At 44.2% G+C, this 18,727-nt stretch overlaps 1 long non-coding RNA gene across 1 annotated transcript in view; it reads right to left on the reverse strand.

Annotated features, from left to right (window-relative positions):
- LOC119004728 overlaps positions 1–4,133 on the reverse strand; it is a 44,100-nt gene extending 39,967 nt beyond the window's left edge. The window contains exons 1-2 of the long non-coding RNA XR_005070283.1: positions 3,888–4,133; positions 3,475–3,575 (exon numbers count right to left, since the gene is read on the reverse strand). This is a non-coding gene — a long non-coding RNA (uncharacterized LOC119004728). The remainder of the gene's footprint in view (positions 1–3,474; positions 3,576–3,887) is intronic.
- Between the last annotated feature and the right edge of the window lie 14,594 nt (positions 4,134–18,727).

Genomic DNA, 18,727 nt, shown 5'->3' on the forward strand with positions numbered 1-18,727 from the left:
TGTTAACTTCTGGGTTAGCCAACAAAAAAAAAAAGTCATCTCTGCAAGATTCTATGACACTGCTGGGATCAAAATCAAGACAGCAGAACCATGGATTTCACTTTTTTTTTTAATTCGTATTTATCATTATATTCATCTTCCTTTTCAAAACCTGCCACCTCCATTACCCACAATGCAACTTAGCCACTGAGTAACATAACTGAAGGCCATTTATCAGATTACATTCAGCTTCCTCTGGAGCCACAAAAGGCGTTTTAGTAACTTTTTTTCACATTCTAAGAAGTACTCCACAAGACCTGTCAAAGAGCTTAAATGTGCAAAGCTGGTGGAGTGACCCTTTAAGTTCAGTGACAAACTCTGACGTAACCAAGCGTGTTAGTTCGTCCTCACATCAAGTCTGCGTTGAGGGCCGTGCGTCTGCGTGAAAAACCAAATCAATGACCTCCATGAGCTCTTATCTCGTCTTGTGTTGCATCACAAGCGACGCGGCAGCCTCCTTTTCCCACCCGCACCGGGGCCAAGGTCGTGGTTAAGTTATGATTACAGTATGATGCACTCAGCGAAGGCGCGCAATAAAGAGGTCTCTGCTGAACCATAAAACTGTCAGGATACATCACAAAAGTGTCAGATGCGCCGCGCGCAGCATCACAACAGAAATCAGACTCTTTTCTCCCACTCTCCTCTCCGAGCAATCACCACATCCTCGAACCTGACGCGGCCTGAGTGTTGCATTAAATGAATATGTGTTGGAAGACAGAAGAAACTATATTGATTTTAAAATCCCTCGCTCCTGCTATAGTGCCATGCACAGTAATGATCAATTATTTGGCTTCAGACTGGCGTTTTCTTAGAAGCTTCTTCCCCCTAACAGTGATACAGTACAAGGCACATACTCACTCTACTAAGCCACCAAAGAGAATCCATTGATTTAATCCTTAGCTGTTCAACTGAAGCTCTTTTTTATCTATGCATTAATGTTCTTGTCATCTGCCAAACTGGGGGAAAGTCAGGTTCTTTCCGGAGACCGAGGATAACAACTGGTTTTCACTGTAGCGCACGTACTGCAGCGTAGATACAAGCAGTGCTGTGAAAATAAGCCCACTTGTATTAAAAAAAAAAAAAAAACCTGACGCTTTCTGAGTGAACTGTATATCTAGATTGTCAAGAGGAGCGAGAAGTAGACAGAGAGTGAAAAACAAATGTGATGTCATACGATCTTCTGCGAGCAGGAAGGTGGCTTTGGGTCGCCTTTTTATTAAATGTTACCGCAAACTGTGTTTTTTTTTTTTTCCAACTTTTGAATTCTAACATAACTCACATCATCATGCGCGATTAAGCTTTACAGGCACCTGCAATGGTCTCATTTCAGGGTGATTAAGATATTTATCAAAGTTCTGTTGCTGGAGGAACACCAGCGAGAGGGTGAGTTTCTTTTTTCTCGCGCGGGGGGGTCCCCACAGAGACCAAATTTTGACACATTTCCACACTCAGTTTGAGAGCAAGGCGAAAAATCACACCACACCACAGGGGCCATGAGGCAAGCTGCACTTCGGTCCAATTTTTAAGCCCCCTCTCTCCTCTCCCCCCTTGCTCCTCAGTCCACTAGCCCAATAGAGGGAGGCAGCCTAAATGCACCATCAGCATTGAGGTTTGGCCGAGCTGCTACAAGGGTATTATGTTCCAAATTCTCTCCAGCTGGAGCAAGGAGAGTCTCGCCCATATTCTTTTTTCCTTTTTCTTTTTTTCTTTCTTCCCCCTTTTTAACCCATTCCCAAATCACACACACACGCACAAAAAAATCACCCTGGCCCCTGGTCTTTTTACACCCTCTGTCCATCCATCCCGTTCTCGCCTTGCCTTTCTCCGTCGCCACAATTCAACGTTTAAACAATCGGGCTCCGGAGAAGGAGAAATTTGGGGGGGCATCAGGGAAGGCCATCTCGCAGAGGTCGGGGGGGGGGGGGATGTGCAAAGAAAAGGGAAAAGTGTAAGAAAGGGTGGGGGGAGAACTGGAGAGGGAGTGAGGAAAAAGGAGAGAGTGGGAGCTGCTGGGGCAGGTGAAAGCTGTCCGCATACAAGGTGGCGATTAGGGGGAAAGTGGCCCTGTGTGAGGCAAGAGGAACATCTGTGCCTATTACCGCAGCACACAAAAGACCAGGAGGGGAGGGGGGGTGGGAGGCAGGGGAGAGACCACGGTCTCCAACATGAGCAGGGCCTCACCAAACACCACAGGCTGAATTGCATGGCCCAATTTGAGGCTTTCAGCGCTGCTCGTCATTAGCATTTGAAAAAGCGAGGCAGGAGCCAGCTCAGTGAGTAACTCATGGGTCGGAGCTGGAGAGTGACTTAAGAGCTTGGAGGAGGTGGAAGGCACCCTCCCCCCATCCCACCCCAGCACACCCCCCCACCCATCCAACACCAGGCCTTAAGCACCTTTCAGGAGGAGGTCTGCTGAATGGAACATGTTGTGGAGTCATATCTACATTACCTCGGCTTCAGCTTAGCGATGATTACGGAGGAATTGAACTCCGGCTACACTTTCTGTTGTTAATAAAAGTGGTGATCAGAAGTGAAAGAAAGCACTGTATTCTCAGTATAGGCCTTTTTCAGACTTACATGACACCACCATGTGCTCCTCCAAGTAACTGTCACAAATGCACACTTTGAGCATCTCGCCACGGATGCACCGCATCCATACGCATCGTTGCATGCCGCATCTCGGCACGGCAAACGAATGTTCAATCTTGACTCCAACATTTTGAATAACTGTAGTTCAAAGTGTGTCAACCTGGCTCAAAAACACAGCTAATGGATGGCAAAAGCATGAAAAATAAAACACTCATTCTGGTGAGCGGTGCATCAAACTTGTATACTGGATTGCACTCTTCTTTTTTTTTTTTCACAGAATTGAGAACACTTGGGAGGCAGATGTATTACTTATTTAAATGCCACAAGGCATATATCTGTTTGCTTAAATATTCCAATTTATTCCAAGACAGTAAGTGCCTTGCTGGAGTGAATTATGGATGGTAAATCAAGATGCTGAGTTATTAGTTATGACACCATACGGTTCTGTCTTAGTCAATATGACTCGCTTTGAGATTGGTGTAATTTGAGGTGGGGGGATTTTCAACTCGCAAGCTGATGAGCGATCCTGATTTGAGGAATACAAGTAGTACACCTGATCTACAGGCAACATGATTCACAGTGAGATGTTATTAAACGGGGATCACAAACTTGGCATCAGCAAAGAAGGGGAAAAAAACTAAACAAAGGCTGTTGTCAGCTTTTTAAATGGATTTAACAGTCTGATTTCCCAGCAACGCGATAGGATTTACAGTTAACTAAGACCTCTGCGCCTCCACTCGCCATAAGGAAGGTCATATCAGAGACAGTTTGATGTGTAAGATTGCAGCAGAGACACACTGGTGGACTTCGGGCTTCCTCACACCATGGTTCTTTATGAAAAATTACCTTCCTTTTCGCCACGAGGCCGGTGCCCAATAACTCTCTCTGTGGGACTCATCTGTGAGAACAAACACGGTGCCTCCTACAGCCCAGAGCGAAGCAGAGCCCTGTTTAAAAGAGAGAGAAGAGAGGGGAAGAAAAAAAAAAGTGTTCAATATTTCTAACTATTAAAAAAAAAAAAAAAATGTTAAATTAAATTAGCCTTAGGTTTCAATTTTTTGAGCACCTAAACATTAATCTGCGCTCTAGGTCACTGTGCACATACTTTATGTTTTAATTGACTATTTATAACTTTTAAATGTTAAATCAAAGCTTATAGTGTAGCAGAGCTGGACTTAAACCCCATCAATAACATTTATGTGATTATTTTGGCCACAATAAAAGTTTTGGAGTTTGCCTGTTCACTGTAGTTTACTCACCGGATGTGGGTATGAACGTCCCCACGTCTGTGTGTGAAGCGCTCACAACAACCTCCAGGCTAGCACCCTACACGGTGAAAAACGGCAGCTTCCTGTACCTGAACACACACTACAGGTACAAGACCAAACAAGCTAGCAGCTGTTAGCTTTTCTCTTGCAGGGAGTTAGTTGGCCTGCTAGCTCACCTCTCCACCTGCCGTGATGAGCACGACGCAGCGCTACAGCCGAGTACAGCGCAACGCAGACCGGAAGTCACGCACCGAAACGACAACAACATACCATCCGGTTAATTTTCAAAATAAATCACTCCGTGTTGACGCCAGCGCAAAAATCTCAAAAAGAACATAAATACAAGCCCTTCCTCTTATGCTACGGCTGGGAACGCTTCGTGTTGTGGTGTTAATAACACATACCTATAACTGTGGTTACTGTCAGTAAATAAGCCACTTTTAAAGCGTTAACATGTCTTTAAAAAAGGTGGTTTCTAACAAGTGGCTAAATGAAACTAGGGAAGCTGTCAGGGAACATGGCAACTTATTAAAGCAGGTCGATCTGTGCAGGCTGACTTTAGTTGCGATCTATTCCAGCTTTGACTTTCCAACTTGTCGATCAACCATCTCACAGTAGTGTGTTTAAGTGTATTATTGTAAGAAGGTTGATGGAGGAGACGTATAGTCATGCGACCACATTGTTGTTCCTTTATTTCCGAACGTCGCTTTTTACATCCGGGAATTGCATTTAAAATGCACAAATATGATTTAAGTGTTGTGAATTTGTTGTTGCTAAAAACCTTTTTTTCTCCAATAATATACGTCTAGATGAATAAATCCCATAAGCGTTTGAGTGATGCTAACTTCTGCCTGCGAAAATACAACACCCCTACTGCTCTCTGTTTTGCAGGGTCGACAATCGCAGCAGGATGATTGTGATTGTTTATTTTTAAATACAAACAAGTCACACCATTTTTCCCCACTAGAGCAGAGTGGTAATACGTGCAGCCAGTCAGCACTGTGCAGGTCCGTCTCTGTGACATTATGTTCACTCTCAGGGCTGTAGCACGGTGGATATGCTTGTAATATCACAACACAGCTCCAGAACGCAGTAGCCGTAGAAAGTTAAAATTCAACTCACTGCCTGATTACCCCCCACTGTAACATTTTAAGCCCTTTAATCACTTTACTATGACACATATCACTGCATCACGGATGGGAGCACAATAGGTTGCAGCCGGTGGGAAATCAGCAGGAAGGGCTGACCTTTTTTTTCTTCTACATAAGTACATTTTTCTTCATCTTGATCGAGATGTGTAAAGACATAACAATACATTATGCATGTCATAGAAGTAATGTGGTCCTATCTGATGAAATCCTGCGTTAGCGAACATTAAAGCAGGTAGGTTCAAAGGCAGGTCTTCACGCAACTCTGACCACGCATGCTGAAACAGAGAGGACAACAAGGAAGCGCGGGCTCCCTGACTGGTTTGTCTTCAGACGGCGTTACACTGTGTGGTTTTAATCATCGCACTGTTTGTGTTATTAGGCCTTGAGGTGACAATGTTGAAACATTAAAGCAGGTTTTTTTGAGCTGCATATTAAACTACGCCCAGCTCATCATTTGAGTAACTGCTTTCAAAGGATTTCGGGACTTCAGGATTTCAGGGCACATAAATGTTTGATACGCTGCTGCTGGAGCGATGCATTGTGGGGGCTGCACTGTGCTTGAGAAGCACGCAGTCTGAAGGTCATCAGATCTAATTGTCAGATGGACCGCGCGTTGATTGCTGCAACAAATCCCCACAAGGTTCCCCACAGGAAGGCCGATATATAGAAATAGCAGAGTGTGTTGTCAGCACATTTTCATGTTTACCGAAAATGAAGGGAAAAAAAAGGAGGGCGATCAGGTCAAGTATTCTCAAGAAAAGCCAATGGAATCGCAACATGTATATTGACAGAACAGTCACCTTCTGTCTTAAGCAACTGTGAAGATGTGAATGCCCTGACACACAGCGTATCCACTGTGCACTTGAGTGTCCACACTTGTAGACGGATAATAGTTATTTGCATCCTTGCAAATAGTGATCAATGCATACTCCGCGTCCTCTAACCTCTCCATCAGTACAGCAAAGCAGGCGCCGGCTCAGTTCTTTTCCCAACACATGATGTAAATGCTCTGTGGTGCACATTTAATGTGATGTCATTGTACTATTGACATCCAGGGATGGAGCGGCGGCCAAGGCTGATTTGTTTAATATCTAGCTGAGAGAATTCTATTGACTTTCTTTTTTTCCTCATCTGCTCGCAAGATGAAAACATATCTTCCTACCCAGAAGCTCTGACCTAATATGCCTTTTTAATGTTTTTCAGAAGGACATGCTATATTGCATATGTGTTTGTGTGTGTGTGTTTGTGCACTGTCTGTGTATGCATGTGTGTGTTTAGCTCCATTCGGGACTTATATCGATATAAGCCCGGCTTAATCCTTTCACTCTGATGGCTTCAATGACAGCGGCACACCATCAGATAAGAGGTCATTGAACTGCAGCAGCCACCTCTTCATTCAGAATAAATGGGGTGCACCAAGAGTGCACCTTACTATGTGCTGCATTGCTCTGGTCATAATGAAAATGTAATGCATTTTGGGCTCCAGCTGCCATCACTACTGCACTACACACAACTGATTCTGTTGATATTACTCGTATAACTTGCCCGATTTGTTCCAAGAAATGATGCACATACCATAAAGACATTTCAGCATTCGATATGTGTGAACTTACTCTCAAGGTGTCTTCACAAAAAAAAAAAAAATCAATTCAACCTATTTGTGAGCTTCTTGGGTAAATCTTGAGTGCACATTTCTGACTATCACATTGGTTTGTGTTTTCCATTTGAGGACATCACAGCTTTTCAGCCTCAAAATGAAAAGATGCTGCAGATGCACCTTCTATATTCCAAACGTCTATCAGCCTTGAGGCCAATATGTGGTGTGCATCTATCAAAGTCCATGTCAGGCTAATGCTCTTCCCTGCATCTTGGCACAGCATGACCATATGGAACTGTAGACGCTTCCTTTTGCTCGGCTAAACCAGTCAGGTTGAAAGGCGTGCGCGGAGCTGTGGCGAGATTTCTCTCTTAAAAAACCATCTAATATCCATACGGATGTTGCTTTTTGGCTCTGCCTGTCTCCAATCCTTCTGAGGGACATAAAAACCGGAGACCACAGACAACCTTGATTGAGGCGCAGCTGAAACATGCTAATGCCCTGATTTTGTTTTCATTGGGAGGGCTCCCTGGCTGTGGCGTATCATTTGATTTCTGCATGCATCGAATCACTCTGTGTGAACTGTCACAACATGTGTTTCCGTCTGCTGACGCCTCAACAAGCACCTCTCCTTTGAGCAATCATCTGGGGACGGCGCTGGATGTTTATTTTGGCAGAAATCCCATCATGCATTCATGCCCATTTCCTTCGGTCCGAGTGTAGCGGCCCTGCATCTCATCATGAACCCGGCTGAAAACAGATAATGCACACGTGGAGGCCCGAGCCACGCACAAACAAGAAGATTTGAAGATCCCCACAGCTTTAAAGTGTTCCAGAACCGGAGCAATTTGCAGTAAACTAATTATAATCCAATTTTCTAATCTCTCCCTTGTTCTCGGCGCTGTTTTTTTCCACCCCTCTCCCATCTCGTCTGCAGCCTCGATAGTTTAAAACCTGGCCCATTAAAAACAACCAGCGCTTTTAATGGCAGCATGTTAACGTGGCACAAAAAAAGAGCACTCTCCTTTGCCTCTTCTTCATTTAAATTCAATTATCACCGAGAACAGTTAGACAGCAAGGGGATAATAATAATAATGAGGGTTGCACACGGGATGAAGGTGTGCAATGGCCGCATGGTGACATCTTTTGTTAGCTTCTTCTTTTTTTCCTTTTTTTTTTTTTTTTCGGATTGGCAAGATAATGGCGCAGGGCTGCTGCGAGGGGGGCCAGGGAAAAGTGGAGCTCACCACGCAGGTTATCTTTCATAGTGTACGGGATAATCACAGAGTGGTGAAAGCCGGGGAGCAGCAGAGACATATCTTCTTGGAGATCAAGGTCAAAACAACTCAAAGGAAGGTGGAAATTCAGTTTCAAAAACACTCACAGCTGCCTGAAACATATTGATCTAGCTCCTCTTCCCTCTACCTCCAAAGTCATTTCTCTGATAGACTCTGGTAGAAATACATTATTTTCTTGTCATAGGCACCACAATGGATCACTGTTAAGAATACGGCGCACTTATGGGGAGAGGGAGAGGGAGGAATGTTAAGAGCGTGGCGTGCTATATTTGAAATAACAATCCACGGAGTGACCTCTGCTGCCCATCAGTCCCGCAACACTTTCCCATCCCCACAAGCTGAAATTTCCATCAATCACAAACACATGACTGCAAATTAAGAGCATCAAGAAGTGGACGTCTGAGAACACCGATAAGCTAGGTGAGTGCAGAAAATGACCATTTGTCAAGTGCGGAATTGCTATAATTAGGGTTTTAGAGTATAGACGAATGTTACATGTCCGGCTCGGACTGCGGGCTGGCCTTTAAAAATGCATAGCTGCTTTATACGCGGAATCACTCTGCAGAAACTTTACACAGACAGATCAATAACAACGCTGAGCACTGAGTCCTCCAAGGCATTGCAGTAAGCCCAGCCACTGATGTATCTGAGCCAAGTGGCCTTTGCAACAAAGGAATAGCAACTCCCTCTTATTCCTTTGATTCATGCCCTTGGAAGTTGGCACATATTCCCACCAAAGAGTGTCTAACTGTCTGATTGAAGTGCTTGATGTTAAGCAAAATTGTTATCCTTAATGCAGACAGAGTTTTAAGATCAAAGTATGCGAGACGGGGCTTTTGTGAATAGATCATTTTGCATTTGATTTTAATTCCTTTAAAGCGATAAAAACTTCATCTTCCGGCACTCAGCGGGGCGGTGATGGACAGCGCGCGTGTTTACGAGGCTCCACAGTGCGCCGACAGATGTAGTGTCAGTGGCGAGCAATTTAACTCTGTTGTCTTCGTGAAATCATTTATTGTCATGTATTGTATTTTAGTCATCTCCGGCTGACTGGCTGCTCGCTCTTGTTCGGGGCGCTGTCGCTCCCAAGTCCTCCACCTCTCCTCCTTTGTTCCGAGCACAAATCCTTCTTTTATTATCCAGGCAGCAGCGTAAGGTCCTGACCCCACTTCCCCACTGCAGTATCCTCCACGTTTGATGCCCGCCTCCCCCTCTCTTGGATTATTGTAATACTCCATGCACTTGCTTTGATGTAATAACTATGTGCAACTTGTAGTCGGCGTGTGGAATTTGATGGAGCAATGACCTGACAGACGAGAAAGCGCAACAGACAGCCTCGTGTCAAATGCATCCGTGTCTTGCATCTGTCATACGAGCATTCATTCTTTGCAGGGATTTGAGGAGATGGAGGGATTTTTGTTTTTTTTTGTTTTTTTTTTGTTTTTCCTCTTCTCAGTTCTTATCAAATGTATGGATTATAGAAGTGTTTCATTGTTCAAAGTCACTGCGAGCTGCTTCATTGTCAAATGGATGCGCTCTAAAGGTTGTAAATGCCACACGTGAACCATTGCTCCTGTTAATAACCTTGGCTATATTGAGTGAGGAGCAACTTGGAGATGAACAATACAAATAAACATAACAGCCTTGCATACTGTCATCTGTTTAAATGTATGGGTTGAGCCATTCGATCGATTCGTCAAAGTCAAATTCAGGAGTAGGTGGTGGCACTTCCGTACTGTACGTACAGTACCTCTTATTATCTTCTGCCCGTTTAATTTATTGACTGAGGACTTAATTGATTTACTGACACTATCCTCAAAGTCACCTCATCTGAAATGTTCCAGAAGAGCAGCGCCAGCGTGCCGCGGATGAGCAGCTTATCCATCTAATTAGCCGTTGTTAATCAGACGAAGATGAATCTAATCGTCTATTTATGAAATAATCCTCTGACAAAAAGTGTAACCGCTGAAATGAAGGAAAGCGCAACAAGAAAAAAATTGAAGTGAATTCTGATGACTCAAAGAAGTCTGGCAGGTGGCGGCCATAACCAACCCCCCCCGAGTCACACCCTGCTGGATCTGATCCCGGCGTCGACGTGGATACAGTGAGCTCGCATATCACTCTCCTCAAGGCTGAGGCTTTTTTTTTTTTTTTTTTTTCAATAGTGCAGAAGGAAAAAAAAAATAAATTGCTTATGGCCAAAACCCTGACTTCAAAGAGCGCAGCTGACAACAAAGTCAATAAATGGGTCACATCAGGCAACACCGGGAGCAGACAAGGCCAGCCTATCCTGAGATCAGAACCCCCTAACCGAACGCGAGGCATTCTAGGTGACTGGGCTCATGTTGATGAAACCCACCTGTGTTGGGATCTGACAGGGCACTTCTACCGAGATTTGGACACATCAATCATTAATAAGAGGAACGCGGCTTTGTTGGGTTTCGCGGAGACCTGCAGGAGATGGTGACACAGGCATGCACTTCTTTGAGTCTTTCTCCCTGGCTTCACAAACACACCTCGCCGAGACACACACACACACACACATGCCGACATGCAGTTTTCTTCGGTAGGATAATTGCGTGCCACCCCCGGCTGTCAAGCCATGTCAGTGTCTCGTTAGCGCCGGTATTGGCTAGGTTGTAGCTGGTAGCATCAGGAAAGGTCAGAGTGGCAGCGTCTGCACTGTCACACTGAGCCCGGGCTGGACAGACACAGCAGGCTCCGCTCGGTCCGTCTGAGCAGGCCCGATCCACGGAGGCTGGGGTTTGTACACAGCCGCCTGAGAGGAACAGACCTGTTTGTTTAGCGTTTGTCAGCTGTTAATATTAGTTTGTTTGTTTTTTAAATGTATGGGCTCAGACAAGTTGCAGAAGTGAAATGGTGTCAAACATCGTTTCAAGGTCTGAGGTTGTAAATTGTTCTCTGTAAATCTGTTTCAAAAACTGCATGATGTGTTTAAGTGACGTTAAGTACAAATCTGTAAAGAAAAACAAAAATAAAATAAATGAACGTTCTGCAGTTGTAGAAAGAACCGAGTGTCTAAATTTTGAACATGATTTACATGAACAGTGACATTTTACATGAAAAGAATGAAGATTCAATGCCAGAACTCTTAGCAACCCCTCCAAATTAAACAACAAAACATCCACTGGAACAACACATGAAGGGGCTTTCTGATCTCATGCCTGTTTCCGTGGGAACACATCATTTTCTCGGTGCTCTTTTAAATCTGTTACAAATCAGTGTTGAAAAATAAATCAGTTTCAGGATGAGACGACGCAGGTTTGATTAGGTTTGGGCATCAGAATCACTTGGATGGGTCGAGGGAAAAGCTTATGGTTTGGCTTGAAATGAGCACTTTGATTAGGCTAGAACAGCTACATCTTTGGTTATAGGTGCGGTGTGTAAGATTTTAAGCTCAAAACACTCCAACAATAATTAATGTTATCAACACAAAGTAAAAAAAAAACAATTTTGACTTAATATCAAAGATGTAGCATGCTAACCAGCTAGCGACAAGCCTGAAAACCTGTTTCTTTCCAGCATTTCAAAGCTCCAGTGTAAACAACTCACTACCCTGGTAGTCTCGCTACCTGCACTCATAACTGAGCTAACAAGCTAACAGTAGCTACAGTCAGAGCTGTACAAAAATAATATGGTAAGCAGCATTAAGAAGTTGCTCTTGTGATATGCTGCAGGTGTCCTGCGAGTATAAATTCAAGGTGGCCAATTCTTACTTACTGCACCTTAAAAAAAAAAAAAAAAAAAGCACCCTTCTGTGATGTTCACCCAGCACAGATTTATCGCTCTACAATACTGTTTCCTGACTTCCTCCTTTGCGCCTGTTGTAATTACTACAGCAGCTTCAAAATCATCTTGAAGGTACAAGGTCCTGTAATAGGGTGAGCGGTGTCTCTGTCTCACCCACTCCGTCCCCCAATCACTTGTTTTCTGATGTAACGTCAGTGAGAGGGTAAGATCACGGCGTTACATACATGTTTACTTCGAGATGCAGGTTTTTATCGCATTAGACTGTTATGACGTAATGAATTTTGGCTGTCGTTAGCACCTACATTACACCCAACAAACTGTTACAGACCTGGGCCCTGTGTTCACAAAACTGGGGCACAAAATGACACAAAAAGACTATTTCTACATAATGTTGCTTCAAGTTAAAAGAATCTGTTTTGCTTTCAGCTGTTTCCTGCATTTTAAAACCTGAGCCATGTTTACATATTATGATAAGCCCGGTATCTTACCGACTCTTTGAGCGACCCACATAAATCGCTGTATTGTACTTGTCAGAATGAAGAACGTAAAATGTGACGTGTATGTTAATTGCGCCACTGTGCGCCTCACATCGCAGACACCGTTGCCGTCTTTGTCAACAGCGGCTCACACTCCATGTCTTGTCCTTTGCAGCTCTGAGTTTGACTCGCGCTCGCTTTTTTTTTTTCCCCAAACAGGCGATGATAACAGTATTCCAATTGGGGAGTGGATGAAGGCTGACAGGTGGAGAGACACAAACAGGAAACCTCGCCGATGCCCTGTCTGCCAAATTCTCTGATACATGTCCAAACTCTGACGGGACTGAGACAAAAAAAAAAAAAAAGAAAAGAAGCAAGACCCAATTTATTTCACTCCGTTGCTAGCCTTTCATTTTTGTGACTGGCGCCAGCGTGCTTATCAACTGCAGAACTATTAGCCGCATCAAATCAATGTGTTCATTGCTCTCTCTTGCCTCCATCGCTCTCCTCCCACCTCTCAGTCTCCCTCTCTCTTTCTGCCAGACAGGTCAGATATTAGAAACCTGTATTATCAGGTCTTCCCAGGATGCTGGTGGAAAAGTTGATTTGCAACGCCCGATTGAATCTACTTATCCTTCATCCCTTTCCAACCCCCAGCCAGCTGCCCCAGCAGACAGGAGCCCAATGGCCTATCTATACTGAGGTGCCAAGGAATAAAAATATCTATCTACAGAAAGAGGGGGAGGGAAAGAGAGAGGAGGGAGTGGGGGGAGAAAAGGAGAGGGAAAACGAAGAGAGGGGCACAGAGAGTGTCGGCCCACATGTCACAGCTTTGGACAGCTTGGTGGTGGAGGTGGTGATGAGGTGGGGAAGGGTGTAAATGTTCTCCTTGGCTCTTCCCATCGCCAACCCCAGCCGCGTCCCCTTTTGCAAAAACCTTTATCTACTTGCATTATACATCCATTTATCAGTCAGCAAACAAAACACGTCATGCCCCCCCATCCTGAATCCCACCAGCTCACGCCACACATGCACACACACACACAGATCCACATCCACAGGCAAACCTTTCAGACAAAGTTAAATTAGTCAAATCCCTGAAAGGAGGGGAGCGGAGCAAAGGTCACGGAGGGAATTCATTAAATGACTGTAACTTGCGCTAATTGAAGCGAGCTCACGATAAAGGGAAGACAGAGAAAAGAAATATTTATCTGTTGACTGGGCTGCCACGGCTGAGTGGCCGTCAGCAGCACAAAGAGAGCCATTACGGCTTTATCTCTGTAAATAGAGGGGGGGGGGGAGTCTTGGCTGCAGACGGAGGGGTGAAGAGGATGACGGAGGAGTCGGAGAGGAGAAAGAGGGAAGGGGTGGTGACTGATGAGGAGAGTGTGGAACTGTGGCTGGTGCAGGAAGCAGGGGAAGAATACCCAGAGTGGCAGCGGAGAGGGGGAAAAGCTCAAGAAATGCCGCCCTCATCAGGAGGTGATGGCAGGGTGTGGGTGGCAGTGGCGGTGGTTGCGGTGGAGGGAGGGGTGCTCAATTTTGAATGCAATTACTGTAGACCTCCCAAGTCTGACTACTGAATCGAATCAACACTGTGGTGGCGACTCGAGTGCCTAATTTCATTCTGAATGCCCTTCATTCACGAGACAAAACGGACAATTAGAGTAATGACTATGGCAGGTGTCCCCGCATAAAGAGGTGTCACCGAAAAAAAAAAAAAAAGAAAACCCAAAAAACTTCCCCGTGAGTGCGATGGCGATGACAAGTAAAACACTGAGTCGCGCAGAACTGACGGGCCCGGAGCTTTGTGCACCGCCGCGGCGACACAGCCACAGATCTAAGAGGACAGCTGCCAATGGAGACGTAGATGTCACCGCGCCAGAAATCTGCGGTTTGGACAGGGCTTACTGAAGTCGAGCGCTTTGACTTTAATCTCAGACACAGTTGCTCCCTTTAACAAATTCTCCCTGTGCAGAACTCTTAGAGTTACTGGCACGAGTGCACCTGCAATTAAAGCCCGCAAAACAAACTCCATTACCAGCAGCATGTCTTTTGGCTTTGCCGGGGACGCTTTCTGACGTCTGAGCCAAATGATGTTTGACTTTCGGGCCTTGGAAACTTTTAATGGAGTTCATTCCGCAATCAACCTGGCCGGGGGAGCTGGGTGAACTCTGACTTTGTCGTATTGATCGCCTCCAATGTGTTTACTGGCTGAGGTCACCAGAATCCCTTCTCCGGCCTGCGAAGAGGTCAATAATGTCAATACAGTAAATTAGGTAATTCTGCTGTAAAACATCCCCGGATGGTCAATTTCCATTTTAGTAAACTTTATATGCGTGACACACAATTACGTCCACGCGTCAACATGTCAAGCAGTCACATACTTTCACCGGACAGAGAGCGATTGAGTGTGGACCAGGCGGCAGGATGTATAACTAAAGGGGCGGATCTATGAGTAAACAAATCACCTTTTGTCAAGTCCAATGATAAATCACTCCTGTACAGAAGACGGAGGATTAATGGCATTTAACCCTTTACTGCCCAGCCTTTAAAGAGATAAGGGTCGATAGGACACTTCATTTGGTGTCGGCCGACAGAAACAGTGAATTTGTAATCTCCCGCTGGATGCACTTTGTCTAGGGAGAGACACAAAATATAGAGGCTTATAATCAATATTTACTTCCTTTTATTGCATGTCAAAATTATTTTAAACAATTTCATTATTACGAACAAAATTTGATGCTTGTCTTTTGTTGACATTGGCTTTACATCCTCGTTTTTTCAAATTGATGTTATGCTTGATACATCATAAGCACTGCGCATGATGAAACACTTTGCTGCTTTGATTGCTTAAAAGAAGTGTGCGGTGTGTTATCCTACAAGTTGACATGACTTATGTTTGGGGTCAAACTCAATAACAAGAAACTGGATACACTCACCACAACTTTTCAGGGGGTACATGAAAAGGGACATTATTCACACATCATACAAACTATATACAAAAACAATGTATTTCATGTTTTACAGCTGGGTTCTCTGCACATTTCAAGCTGAATAAATGTAAAAATGCATGCACTTCTCAAACAAGCCTTGTGTCCAAAATTATCTTTCTAACCAGCTCATCCTCTAAAGAAAATAACATGACCATGTAAGCTGACTGTGTGCTTATTACGGCTGATGATTACATTTCTTGTTCAGCGGGGACCCCTTGTGGCCGTAGGAATTATTGCAGCTGCAAAGAAGGAAGTCAGGCAGGGAGCATAAACAGCTGTGTGGCGAGGAGGTCGGGGATGGGGGGGCCGGGCCAAAGGAGCGCGGGACTTTCACCCAGGAGACCGCTGTCGACATGAGTTATTGTAACTTACTGACATAGTTTAGTTACGTCACATTACATTACATAGGTAATGTACTTATGCTTGAGCTGAACTTACATGTGTAACGTAGTTAGTTAAACCCAACCAAGTAGTTTCAGTGCCGAACCAAACTGCAAGTGTACGACGAAGGCCCAGTGCGCCTGTGGCTGCTAGTAAAGATGAAATCATTATAAAAATCTAATTTGATGTTAGTGATGATTTAATAGCTGTTAAAAGGGGAATGTGGTCACCAGGACCTTAGACAAAACATTAGAAACATTTAGTTTTTCCTGTTCTTGGCATTTTGCACTCCATGAGTAATAACTGAGATACAGACAGGAAAACGGTCGGGGAGAAAGATGGTGTGCGGTATACAACAAAAGGTTTGCGGCCATCCTCGAGGACGTTGCTGAATGGCACGCATCTTACAGCAGTGGTCCAGCAATTTAGAATTGCATTACTATAAAGCAGGGGGATTCAAAATTGAGGGGCCGAGCATCAGAAGCATGTTTTTTTTCTCTAGTATCTGTCATGCTCACAACTCAACAGAACCTTTAACCAGGCTTCTTAAGTGGAATCCACAGCTCCAGTTTGAAATATTTTAAGTCTCAAGGCCGAGCTCAGATAAGATATTCAAGTGTTTTCACAGTACCCTCTGAGCTCAGAATAAACAATGAATCCAATTAAAAATGCATTTCGTTGAGAAATGTGTTTTGGTTCTGTGTAAGTTATAGCGCTCAGAACTTACAGTACACTGTATATTTCATGCTGCACTGTACCTACCGGATACACTGTGACTAACGGTCATCCATCTGCACCACATGCCACTGCAATCAGCAATCAGTTATTTCTTTTTCCAGCACTCTAAAAGTCTCCCTTTTGACTTCCAAAGAAAGAGGGATGATTGAAGCATCAATCCTGCACTCTGGGGTCATTCTTAAGATATAATTTGTGCTTAACAGTAATTTATAGAGTCAGGGATGAAGAGAGGCATCAATGGCAAATACACACTCCTGGGAACACATAACGTGACTAACAAAGAGGTATAGAGAGTGTAATAAATATGCAAACGCAGCAAGGAGAAATATTACTTGAAGTGCTACAGTTGAATTTACATAAAGCATGTAATAATGATAATACAGCTCCAGATGTAACTTCTGTTCTTTTCTCTTTTTTTTCCTTTAAATGCAAGAATACATATCAGGAGGTCTGTCTTTTTTCAGTAGGTGAATGAATCCCAGCACTATCCGCGCGATGGAGCGACCAGATGGATCTGTATTACATCTGTGCCATTTCTCTGTCCCTCTCTGCAAGATAGCTCAACGATTCAGTACTGCGAGGTATGAAAAAAAAAAAAAAAAATAGGTGCAACAATTTTCTGAAAGCACTGCCCATTTCGTTCTGCTCGGGGTGGACACAAAAGGTTGAGCCAGCGGTGAATATTGGAAAAGCTAACGGTAGGTCCTGTATAATCATTGGGAATGGTCGGGGGGCGGACAGAAGCATCAAGCCCCTGTAAAGCACTCCAGACAGACACACATCACGCCGGGCCTTCTGAGATGGGAGTCCTGGGTAGGGCCTATTGCCTGATACCACAGGGGAAATAAACCGCCTAAAATAGGCACGAGGGCAGGAAATGGATTTTATTGGAGAACTAATCAAGGGGGCCGTTTTAGTGGGGCACAATTTAGTTTTTGATTGGATTCCTACTGACATCGGGGTTATCAATGTGTCTCATACTGGGAGGTGTAATTTGATCTTTGATGTCCACACGGTGGTCTTGATGTATGTCCTGCTGCATGGGCAATGACTGCTGTGCATGTGTTTGTCGCAGCTCACATGTGTGTGTGTGGGTGGATGCCAGTGTGTATGGGTTGATGTCAGGCAGGGAAGGGTGCAGAATATAGTGGCTATTGTGGCTCAGTGCACTCCCCCAGTTTGATTGAGGCACCCCTCTACGGGTAAATAGTAATAATATTCCGGTTAATTACTGTTAATAATATTGGAGGAGAGCCCGGCGAGCATCAGGACCCAAAAAAGAAAAAACTACAGAGGGCGAGCATCTGATTGATTTTCCTCTTTGTGTCAGCATTCATTTCCTTCAGTGACCTCAAAAATTCTTTCACCAGCTGAGAGGAAGAGCAGTGCAGTTATTTATTCTGCGCAGCACTACCTGCAACGAGCTGAGAGTTCAGCATATTTTCATGTATATTCCAGAGTTGCTGTCTTTGTTTCCTCTCAGCTTTTAATAACAGCGCATCACCTGGACCTGGCACCATGAACTGTAAGCCAGCCAGTGCTGCTCAGGTAACCTGTTTTGAACAAGTGCTTAAAATTAAATGACAAAAAAAACAAAATAAAACAGTGTTTGTCCATCCACTCTAATTTCTCACCTAATCCCATGCCCATATCAGCAAGACAGAATAATTTGTCTGTGTACTATGTATAGGGTTGAGTTAGGTTGAGGCGCAAAAACAGCTTGGTAAAGTTTAAGCAAAGATCATGGTTCAGTCAGAACACAAGTTTTATTGAAACACTGCGGGGTTTGGGTTAAACAGACTACTTCATTAGGGTGAGGGGGGCTTCATCCTCACTGAGAAAGCGTCTCCGGTGCAAACAAACAGCAGTCTCTGGTGTTAATAAGGTTAATGTTTTGTTGACCACCCTAAACTTCTCCCTACCCTGATACTTCCATGTGTCATTTCTCAGTTCATTCATTCATTTAGCCAAGTTCAGTTCTGATGATCAGGTTGGTTCAACAATTAAACCAGGGTTTCCCCAAACATTTTCATGCCAAGACTGACATTATTGACCACAAATTTCCTATTTGTTTTTCTGAAGAAACCCCCTCAGAGAAAGTTTTGTAGGTTCAAAAATAAAGCCTTCAGCGTCAGTTATCAAAATAGAGGCACTTTAAACAATCAAAATGGCCAACCGCTTCTCTTCCCTTGTTAGACCACCAACAACCTCAACCACCAAGTGTTCTATTCCTCCCTTTGCCCTTTACCCTCTGTAATCCACTAAAGGACCTCTGTTGGTCCCAGCCCCTAGTCAGAACACCACTGAACTAAACAACTGTTTGGAAAAATGACTGATGTTTTACGAAAGCCTGACATGGATGAAAGTACTGCATTCAGAAACAAAACAAGCACTAATGCACTCAGAACGACATGCTTGCTGAT

This window comes from Acanthopagrus latus, chromosome 16, assembly GCF_904848185.1.
Source record: "Acanthopagrus latus isolate v.2019 chromosome 16, fAcaLat1.1, whole genome shotgun sequence".
NCBI classification, from domain to species: domain Eukaryota; kingdom Metazoa; phylum Chordata; class Actinopteri; order Spariformes; family Sparidae; genus Acanthopagrus; species Acanthopagrus latus.